This window comes from Vidua macroura, chromosome 5, assembly GCF_024509145.1.
Source record: "Vidua macroura isolate BioBank_ID:100142 chromosome 5, ASM2450914v1, whole genome shotgun sequence".
Lineage (NCBI taxonomy): Eukaryota > Metazoa > Chordata > Aves > Passeriformes > Viduidae > Vidua > Vidua macroura.
In genome coordinates, this window is record NC_071575.1 from 42,057,851 (window position 1) to 42,068,938 (window position 11,088).

General features: G+C 38.1%; 1 long non-coding RNA gene across 1 annotated transcript; it reads right to left on the reverse strand.

The window, feature by feature from the left end:
- Positions 1–1,600: 1,600 nt before the first annotated feature.
- Positions 1,601–2,481, reverse strand: LOC128807881 (uncharacterized). The gene is made up of 2 exons (XR_008437305.1): positions 1,926–2,481; positions 1,601–1,722 (listed from the first exon to the last, which is right to left on the reverse strand). It is a non-coding gene; the product is annotated as an uncharacterized LOC128807881 (long non-coding RNA).
- Positions 2,482–11,088: the final 8,607 nt, after the last annotated feature.

An 11,088-nucleotide genomic window follows, 5' to 3' on the forward strand; every position in this document is an offset into this window, starting at 1 on the left:
CTCATGAGATTTGCGTCACATTTTCAGTTTAAGTTCAGAAAGCATCTAAAGGTGTTTAATTTACCCCTGTTTAGGACATCTTTAGATTCTCATGTTTAATCAATATTTAAGTGCTGTTGAAAGGACGATGAGATATGTGCATAAAATTTTATTTGTGAGGTCCACAGATGATGGCATAAATTGACTTTAAAGTTACTTGGAGTGAAGGAGGGAGGAAGGAATCCATATGAATGAGAGAAAAAAGAGGGAAAGTAAAATTAAATAAGGAAGAGCGAAGGCAGAAATCTTTTTCCTTGGTGGTTAGCTGGTAAATTAAATGGCAGAGTCCCCAGAAAAGCATAGTCCTCTCTTGCATATCTTTTCCAGTGCAATGGTGTAGCAGGAAGTGATAAACAGGATGAGTTTTCCTGACATGCCTTTTTTCCCTGTATGGTTTTCCTCAGGACACAGAAAAATTTGCTGGTGTTTTTGATCCTTTTGGCTCTTTTCTGGGAAGGGTTTCTAGTTCTTCAAGTGAATTACAAGTAAATATGACCCAATGCACATTCTTCCTGTCAAACCTGGCAAAGTTACAGGACAAATAAATTGCGCAGAGAAAATGTTTGTAGAGTAGAATTTTTTTTAGTTAACCAGAGAAGGCTCCTCTAATAAACTATCATCAATATTTTATTAGTTTTTTATATTATAAAGAAAAAAAAATTACCAGCCTTTAATTAAGGTTCCATAATTTCTGTTGCATTCTGTTGCATTTTTAATTTTTAAATTTTGCTGTAGAGTATCAAATTTGCACATTAATAATTGAATTTCTTTTTACTGTTACACCAGATAATTTCTCTGTTGATTCCATCACTTAACCAAAAGAATAATGTATTTTCATCTTTAATTGGCAAAGTGCCTCAGGTGAAATTTTTCCAGTTTAGCTTTACTTGTGTTAAATACCAGCTCCCACTACAATGTGAATCCCATTGCTAAAAAGACAGATAGATAGACAGTGCCTACTCCTTGCATAAAGCAGATGAACAAGTCTTTTACAGCATACATCCTTTATTTATTAAAAGGCTAAAGTGACTGAGCAGTTCCAATAGCGTCATTGTCTGGATACAGAGTCAGGCTAATCTGATGAGTACATGTTCAGCCAGGTATTATTCTTGACTTGCTGTCAAAACAGCTAGATAGTCCTTCTGACAAAACAAAGGATATCTTATTAGGAGGTGTAATGTGCCTCAATATAATATGAATAGACACCATATGGATGTGCTCTCTCTCTCCTGCTGATTACTGGGGTATAAAAGAGCTTGGGCTTGACTTTTGGCCTTTGGATGTTGTAATGATTTTACCCTAGACAACAACTAAGCCCCACACAGCCACTTGCCATTTGCTTACTTTGCTCTTGTGGGATAGGGGTGAGAAAATTCATAAGTTGAGAGAAGGACAGTTTTATAGGTAAAGCAAAAGCTGCACACACAAGCAAAAGCAAAACAAGGAATTAATTCACTGCTTCCCATGGGCAGGCATGTGTTCAACAATCACCAGGAGACTAGGGCTCCATCTTGCGTGGAGCCAATGGCCAGTTGGTAGAAAAACACCATCACTTCCCCACTTTCTCCCTCTTCCCTTCAGCTTTATATACATGATACCAGCATGACACCATTTGGTCAGGAATATCTCTTGGGTCACTTGGGGTCAGCAGTATTGCCTTCCAGCCTCTTGTGCACTCTCAGCCTATAATGGGGTAGGGTGAGAGACAGGAAAGGCCTTGACTCTGTGTCAGCACTGCCCAGGAGTAGCAAAAACATTCCTGTGTTACCAACACTGTTCTCAGCACAAACCCAGAACATAGCCCCATACAAGATACTACTGATAAATTTAGCCCTATCTTAGTCAAAACCAGTACAGATGGTCAAGGCTAGGTGAAATTGACTTACACTTTAAAACCACATTGAACCTCAGTCCATTATTAAGTGCGTCATTGCATTCTTTTTTCCCGGTCCCGAGTGGCTCAGGGAGCCCGGCTAGGCTCAGCGTATCACACGGGAGTCCGGGGCTGCCGCTGGTTTGGAGGCTCTAGCGCTGAGCCTCCGCGTGGGCTGCCGTGCTATGCAACCAACACTGGGAGGAGGTAAAGAGGCGAAGGAAGGCACACCCTGCCCTGCGGTTGGCTGGAGAACTTTTATTGCTGCGTGGTGGCTGCAGTGGAGAGCAGCGTCCGTTGCCGGTGCCTGCGTGGACAAGATGGCGGCAGAACAAAGGGGTGCATGGAGTTTTATAGGGGGCGGGGAGACAGGGGCGGAAGCCCCCTCGCCCAATGGGGACAGGCAATGGGAGGATGACGCGGCCCACGGCAACCAAAGGGAACACGATAGGGGTGTGTACAGGGTTCTGTGACAAATGGGAATGCAGGGATGGGGTAACAGACACAGAACTCTCAGGAACGGACAGGGGGGTGGCCACAAGACTGACATGGGGATGCTCCAATAATAAGTGACCTGGAGCGGACCACTGCGATTAAGTGCTTTGCCCTGCTGGAATCAACAGTAGCAAAGTTAGGAATTCTCCCCTACTCTGTTCAGGTCTCTTTATATGCAAATATTCACTTTAAGTATAAAATTTTTCAATTCTAAAACAAAAATAAGATTTTTTTTTTTTTAAAGAATTACAGGGTAAGCTGAGTTGGAAGGGACCTTAAAGGATCATTGAGTCCAATTCCTTGTCCTGCACAGAATCATGCCCAAAGTCACACCGTGTGCCCAAGAGTATTGTCCAAACGCTTCTTGAACTCTTGCCAGGCTGGTGCTGTGACCACTTTCCTGGGAGCCTCTTCCAGTGCCCAACCACCCCCTGGGTCAAGTGCCTTTTTCTAATATCTTACCTATGGCAGCAGCTCTCTGGCCACAGAGAGCAGGCACAGACTTTCCCAGGCATTTTCCCGGGGAAGGTTGTGAGAAAATCAGAGAAAAGAATGAGAAACAATTCTTATCTTCACTTGTTGCACCTGTTGTTGTGCACATGTGGAATGAGTTATGGAGATTTGTTTACCAAAGGGTGATTTCTTAATCACTGGATTGTTTGGATGGATTGACCAATTAGGTCAAAGCTGTATCGGACTGGCTGTAAGGGTTACTGAATTTCTTACGCATTTTAGTATAATATAGTATAGGATAATAATAAAGCAATTGATCAGCCTTCTGAAATCATGGAGTCAATGTTAATTATTATTAGCCAATGTTAATTATTACCTGGCTAGGGGCCTGTGGCGACACTTACCTACACCTTCCCTGACACAACTTCAGGCCATTCCCTCAGATCCTGTCACTGGTCACCACAGAGCAGAGATCAGTGCCTGCCTCTCCTCCCCTCACAAGGAAGTTGCAGATTGCAATGAAGTCTATCTATCTGCTATCTTTGCTGCCCTCCCCTCTAATAGCTTAATGTGGCACCCAAAACTGCCCCAGCACTCGAGGTGAGGCTGCCCCAGTGCAGAGCAGAGCAGGACAATCCCCTCCCTTGCCCAGCTGGTGATGCTGTGCCTGATGAACCCCAGGACAGGGCTGGCCCTCCTGGCTACCAGGGCACTGCTGACTCATCCAACTTGCCATCAACCAGGACACTAGGTCCCTTTCCACAGCTCGGCTTTCCAGCTTCTCATTCCCCAGTTTGTCCATACACTCAAGGCTGTCCTAACCCAGGTGCAGAATCCAGCACTTTCTCTTGTTGGACTTCATACAGTTGCTGATTGCCCAGCCCTCTCATTTGTTGAGGTCTCTCTGCAGGGACTCCCTGCCTTCCAGGGAGTCAACAGCTCCTCCCAGTTTTGTATTGTCTGGGAACTTGCTTTGTATCTCTCCCAGTCCATTAAATCGACATTAAATTCAATATTTGAAAAGAAGCCAACTTGCAAACTCAAAAGAGAAAAAAGCATTTACCATATCTATTAACTACATTTAGATAAATATACTTGAAGCTTGAGTAGTAAAGACATGGGATTTGTGGTAAATCATACTTTGTATATTTAATGAGGTGATCATTCAAAAAAAACTAAATAGAAATTTAAACACATAAGTCTTCCTACATTTATGTGCAAAACCAGCCCGGCATTTTCAGTATGCATAAATTTTTATGTATCTACAACTGTGAAAGAGCATTTAAAATACATTTTTTGATTTAATGTGCATGCTTTTACGTTGCAAAGCATATTTTAATTTGAGCATCAAATACGGTCTTCATGACAACTTATTGAAGTTTCATATATATAGTTGACCTGACAGAGCTGTTCTATTTAATTGGCAGAGAAGAAAATACACTCTGCAGACTATAAATAAATAAAACTAGATTTCTAGAGAATAACATTATTGGCAGGTTGGTAAAGGGATTAATAGAATTCCACAAAGGAAGTTCTCTTTTATCAACTGATAAGTAGATGCCTGTGGCAGATTGTTTACCCTGCCAAAAGGCTTTTTCTTCTATGTTTGTAGGGGAGATGACATATTTCTCACTTTTCTCATTTGATGATTTGTGTGTTGTTTGAAACCAAAGGAAGACACAATGCATCACAAAATTTCTAATATTCAAATTTCAGAAAAGACTGGTATTTTATAGTGAAAGATTAACATACTCTAGAAAAAATGCTAGAGATGGAGAAATAATTCCTTCCTTAACACTTCTGTATGTACACTTCAGGATCCTCAACACTTCTGTATGTACACTTAGATCTGTAAAAGCACCTTCAGGAATTCTAGGTAATGCTTTCTGATCTAAGTCCAGTAATTTTTTTTCTCACTGGCTCCACTCTAAGTCATGGTAATGACAATACTTTATTTTTACTTGATCGAATAAAGAAGAATTCTTGCTCTTCAGAGATGTCCCAAAAATGTGTTTTTTTGAAAAACAGTTCCAGAGTTTTGCTTTTATTGTATCAATTTTTTTCAGTGGTTGACTTGGTTGTCTGCAAATGCCTCCTCCTTTTGGCATATCCTAGGTGGAAGCCACATTACTATTTCAAAACTAAGTCCAGAAGGATGAGTGTGTCCTTGTACCTCCTCGAATATTGCAAAACCTTTAAGACACTAACCTAATTAGCAAGTGATTCTCTGAGACTTCTGGGTACATCCAGTGAAGTAGAAGCCAGCAAAAGCAAGAAAGTTTCCATTTTTCACACAGATGAGTGCCCAAAAGTGTGATATTATGCTGTGAAGGGGTTCCACAGTTATTGGGCTTTGTTCTTTTAAATTGTTATTGTTTTTATTTTTGGATGGTTCCTGATGGAAATCACAGATGCTGCTGCTTGACATAAGAAATGCCTATAGAACAAAGTTGGACTGATTTTTTTTTTTTTTTTTGGTAGATGAAGTCAAAGCACATTACTTTCCAGCTTCAGCAAACTACCACAGTAGAACTCAGGTGATGTCATCCACTGTGAATTATTCAAAGACCCCCCGCTATGCTCAGTTTAGAAGACAAAAATACGCTCTTTCACCCAAATTCAGAGCTCCTTTTATTTGTATAGCACCTATCATGTTTTGTCTTTTGGAAGTTTATATGTTGCAAAAGAAGCAGAAAAGTGCTGAGAACAGTAGACATGACATTTGGAGATGTATATGTGTGTATGTGTGTGTGTATGTGTACATTTCATTTACTACACAAAATAGTTTATTCAAAGGGGTTCCGTCTGAAAGTTTTAAATTTTTTTCTTCAACTAGCATAGATGGTCTAATAATATTTATTATTTCTCCTTATAAACATTCCCTTCCTTGTTGAAATACACTTGTACACAATTCATATTATTAAATTATTGACCCATATATATAATAGAGTACAATAGTTATTGTATGTAATTTAGCATTAGTTTTCAAGACAAGATTCAGTCTCTCCAATTTTCTTGTTAAATAAAACCTTACCCCATAAATCTTCCCTGTCATATTTCCATATTTTACTTTTTTCCTTGTTTATAAGTCATTTATTTAAAAAGCCCATAGAATACATTCAAACCCTTTATTAAAGGTAAGTGCAATAATCTACATTATCTCTGCATTTATTCTGCAAATTTTCCCAATAACTGTTCAGCTCTGCACAGATTAAAATACCACTTAATGTGAATATGAACAGCGGAATTTGGAATCTTAATGGCTCATCAAAGTCCTAGTTTTATTAGGATTTGTTACTATCAGTACTGAGAAAGAAAAAGGAGAGAGTTGTTTCAGTTCATCCACTAGTCAAGAAAACGAATGGTCCTTCATTTGACATCTCCGATACCATTGTTTATGATGCAGGCTGAAATGAATGTAATTTGCATTTATATAATCTGTCCTTTTATCCTTCCAAAATGTACATACTTATGCAGTACACATGATTTGCACTGTTTCCTTACAGAATAATGATATCATATATTTCATATATATGTTGATCACATGTATTTCTTTGAGTCTTCTTGTCTCTGGATCTCTCTTTTCTTGTATTTTTTTAGATCTCGACTGACAATTTGACCTTGGTGCCTGCTGTTTTTCTGATCACAACAATTTCCAAAATGTCCTGTCCTATAAGCTTTCCAACCAACTTCACTATGTAGGTGGCCCTATCAGAGCTGTGGGATGGGAGTACAGCTCTCCTAAAGCTCTGTGATATGCTGGTTCTTGTTGCCCCACAAACATCAAGAGATGTAAAGCAGTCAGCTGATATGCAGAGAAAGAATATTTGGAAAAATTGCTAAAGTTAATATTTACTGAAATGGGGATCTAATAAAAATAATAAAAAACTCAGCAAAATCTTTAAAAACTTGTTTCTGAAATGTAGCAAGTCCTGTGAAGGTAACATAAGATGAAATCTTAAGTACTAATTGAATCCATAGTTTACTTGAGTACAATTTACAGTCACACACAGGGAAAACTTGCAACTTCTCTTGACAACCCACACTTTCTAGCAACCTTCTCTATCACTTTTGAAAGAGATTTTCTCTTCCCACAAGAACCACTGTATGAATATATTATTTCTGAGTGTTCACTTTCACACAACATGTAATACTCCTTTATAAAAGGGTAGTAGTGCTGTGTGACTTAAAGCATCAAGCAAGACAAATATCTGTAGAATTTTAGTGCAGTTTATTTTCATTCCTTTCTTCTCAGAACTGACTTAAGATTTTTTAGTTTTGTACTTTTAATTCTGGCAAACATTATACCAGATCACGATTTTAAGCAGCTGAAAGCAGAGCATATTTTATCCAATACATTCTAAATTATGCTGGGATAGCTTAAGGCATTTTAATCTAAAGTCAGCATGCATAACCTATCTCTGTCCGTTGTGCTTTCTAATTCTATCATTTACTTTTCAATTAATTTAATTTTTTTTTTTTTTTTTTTGCTTCAGCCTTTCCATAAAGGTATGCTTTTATTTGTTGTTGCTTTATCTGAACCTATTTACTTGTGGATTCAGTATACTGGGATTTACGTTCATCTTTTGTTTTCTCACTGCATTAATTTTCCACAAAGCCTACATTATTTTCCAGCCTTTCCAAAGCTGAGTTTTTGGAGATATTCAGGTAACCTAAACAGATGCTGTACTAGTCCCAGCCTTTTCAGAGCCAGTGACAACAACTGGCATTCTGACTTCCTAGAAGTAAGACAACAAAAAGTCTCCTATGTTGCGATATTTAATTGAGGTCTGTTTGGTAAAGCTGAGAGCTAGAGATGGCTGTTCCATTGGACTAATGCACACATTCTGCTAGGGCACTAAGTTAAAAAGCTACTTCCTGAGCAAAGATGGACAGTGGTCCCCTTCCCTTCCCTTCCCTTCCCTTCCCTTCCCTTCCCTTCCCTTCCCTTCCCTTCCCTTCCCTTCCCTTCCCTTCCCTTCCCTTCCCTTCCCTTCCCTTCCCTTCCCTTCCCTTCCCTTCCCTTCCCTTCCCTTCCCTTCCCTTCCCTTCCCTTCCCTTCCCTTCCCTTCCCTTCCCTTCCCTTCCCTTCCCTTCCCTTCCCTTCCCTTCCCTTCCCTTCCCTTCCCTTCCCTTCCCTTCCCTTCCCTTCCCTTCCCTTCCCTTCCCTTCCCTTCCCTGCCCTTCCCTGCCCTTCCCTTCCCTGCCCTGCCCTTGCCCTGCCCTTCCTTTTCCTTTTCCTTTTCCTTTTCCTTTTCCTTTTCCTTTTCCTTTTCCTTTTCCTTTTCCTTTTCCTTTTCCTTTTCCTCTTCCTCTTCCTCTTTCCTTTTTCTTTTTTATTTTTTTCTTTTTTTCTTTTTTATTTCTTATTTCTTATTTCTTATTTCTTATTTTTTCTTCTTTTTTTCTTTTTTCTTTTTTTTTTCTTTTCTTGCCCTGTCTAGTTTCAGAGATGAGATGGTCGACGCAACTGAACTGCTGCAGGAGTTGAGCCTGCATTATCAAGCCAACATTATTATAACATTATTAATTCAGCTTTATAAGTAGGAAATTCCTTCAAATGCATTAATATGAAGAATGAAAAGCTAAAATTATTTTGTTTTGTGAATAGAATAGCTTGGCATCACCACACATTTGGCTGTATTCCTTTTTCCAAGAGTTTTAGCTGGCATCCTGGACTGTACATCAGTGTACTTTATTAATGCAACCAGATTTAAGTGATCTTGTCTCATTCATTATAATCAAAGGGTTCTGGTAGTATTGTCTGCCAAACCATGTAAAACATCAGAGATACTGACAAAAGTGAACCCAGAGAGTTATTTTTGATATGTAGCCAATACAACATCGTAATATATGTCAAAAATCCAGCATGGTGTGATACATCTTCAGGTTATTATGAAATAGCTGTGACCAACAAGGAGATGCTACAGCTTAGTTTACTAGGTACAAAGCCTTTGTTACTCATAAACAAATATATAATCATATTCCTGGTTTTCCAGACCAGTTGATCAAACATATATATATATATAAAATGATAGCTATTTTTATTCCTTAGTCTGAAAGGGGTTAATGATTTTAACATGTTTTAAAACCCTAAAATAATAGGTTAATTGTTACCAGAGCCCTCTAACCATTCTCTGGATGATACTACAACATATCTGCCTGCTGCAGTGCTCCTGAGAAAGAGCTTCCCTGGCAAGACAGAGGCAGTGACTAAGTTTGTTCTAACTTGTCTGAACTTTACATTGTGGAAGAATGCAGCTGCACACCCATTATGTCAGGATAAATACAGCCTGTCAGATGAGAGCAAAGAAGCATCAAGTAGGGTCATTCTGTGCAAATTTTGAAGAAATATGTCCATATAAAATGTGTAAGTAATTGGAAAATCTCAATTTTATAAATTTGAAAGCACCAAGCCTCAGATTGATTTTCTCCAGTAAGGCACTGAATGTTTGACACCCATGATCTGTATAGTCTGAAAATAATACAGGGAAATATCTTTGTGTATGCTGAGATAATCTGAATTTGTATCAGGTAACAGTTCCGTGGGTCAGTTTCTCAAGGCAGTCTACAGACTGAGGTGAACTGCTTCTGTCATGAACCTCATATTTGAAGCTTTAGCCATCATCTAGTTAATGCATAATCTCTTCATAGTGCAATATAATTGCTATTAATAATATACTCTGGATATGAACTTGTATATGAACTTGTATATTGTCAAAAACTTATTAAGCAAAAACTTAATAGGTTGACACCACTGGAATACAGAAAATCTGAGGGTTTTTTTTACTAGGAATTTTTAAAAGTGTGTTGATCAGTGGTTAAGCCAATGTGTAAACCAGCAAGGGATATTAGTGACAGTAGCAATTCTTTTTGCAAGAAATGTCATATATATCAACCTGAGCACAAAAATATCACTGTATCTCTCATAAAAATGTGTGTGGAATAATTCAGAACAGGCAGAATTTCAATCTGCTGAACCTGGTACACTATTGAATTAACTTTTCATCTGGGAATTACAGTTGGATATAGTGTTATTCATTATAGCTAGGCTGTCTCTAGCATTATTTCACATGTATTGCTTGGTATGTATAAGATGTTCTGTCTTTCCAGATACGAAACACAATTCATTAGAGAATAAATAAGTGAAGGAAAATATATGAATCAGGAGTTATTGCCCTGAACCTTGTTTTAAATAGGGCAGTTTTCTAATAGTCAGATTAAATCTACACTATATTAAATAGGGAAGTCATTGTGAACTGGCTGCATCATGTGACTAAATGTGAATAAAACTGTATATGGATGTTTTATATCTTTCTCCATGTATATGGAGCTAACAAAAAATAACATACACATAGATAAAGGAAAGTTATTAAACTGTCTCAGGTATTTATTTCTCTGTATTGCTTGTCTGTGTTCTTTTTCATAAATCTGACCAGAACATGAGAATCATTTGATGAGGAATGGCAAGGCCTTAGATTTTCTCTGTTCATTTTGTGAAGAAAAATATAAATGTTCTTTAGGACTGGATCCTAAAAACTAATCAGACTCTTTGTCTTTCTCTGTTAGAAAATCCTCTTGATATTTTAAAATAATCTTTTATAGTGAAAGTGTCCCAAAACCAGGCTGAAATTTATGGTCAGAAGCATAAATATGATCCCATCTTCAACTCTCAGGGTGAAGATTCAGGTTCAAAGAGATGGTCCAGATATACCACAGTAAAGACTCTCATTCCTGTGCAAATTATTATTAGCTTTTCTGTGGGGACACATTCTTTTATTCCTAAGCAGAAATTTCAATTTTTTTAGATTTTCTGGTAAAGTTGTCTTTAGATATCTTCTACAGCCTTTTCCTTATGAAAACCAGAAATTTATCTTTTTAATTACTCATCTAAAAGTTCCTGACCAGCACTTATAGAAGAGAGAAAGACCAGTACCCTTTCCCTGAAACTAGTTAGGCTGCCAGACTTTCTCCATTGTTTTTCCAACAACACTTCCACATTTTATAGAGGATTCAATGTAGATCATTAAACAACATCAGCCTGAGAAAGAGATGGCTGCTATAGCTGACTTATGCTTCTGTCCTCACTCATTGCTCTCCTGATCCTTTCCTCATGGTCTGATGTGTGGATTTACTTTATGAGATGAAATGGAATGTGACACAATTTTTTGTGTTTTCATAGATATTTTTTTATATAGATAGCATAAGTAAAATCCTTTGACAGTGGA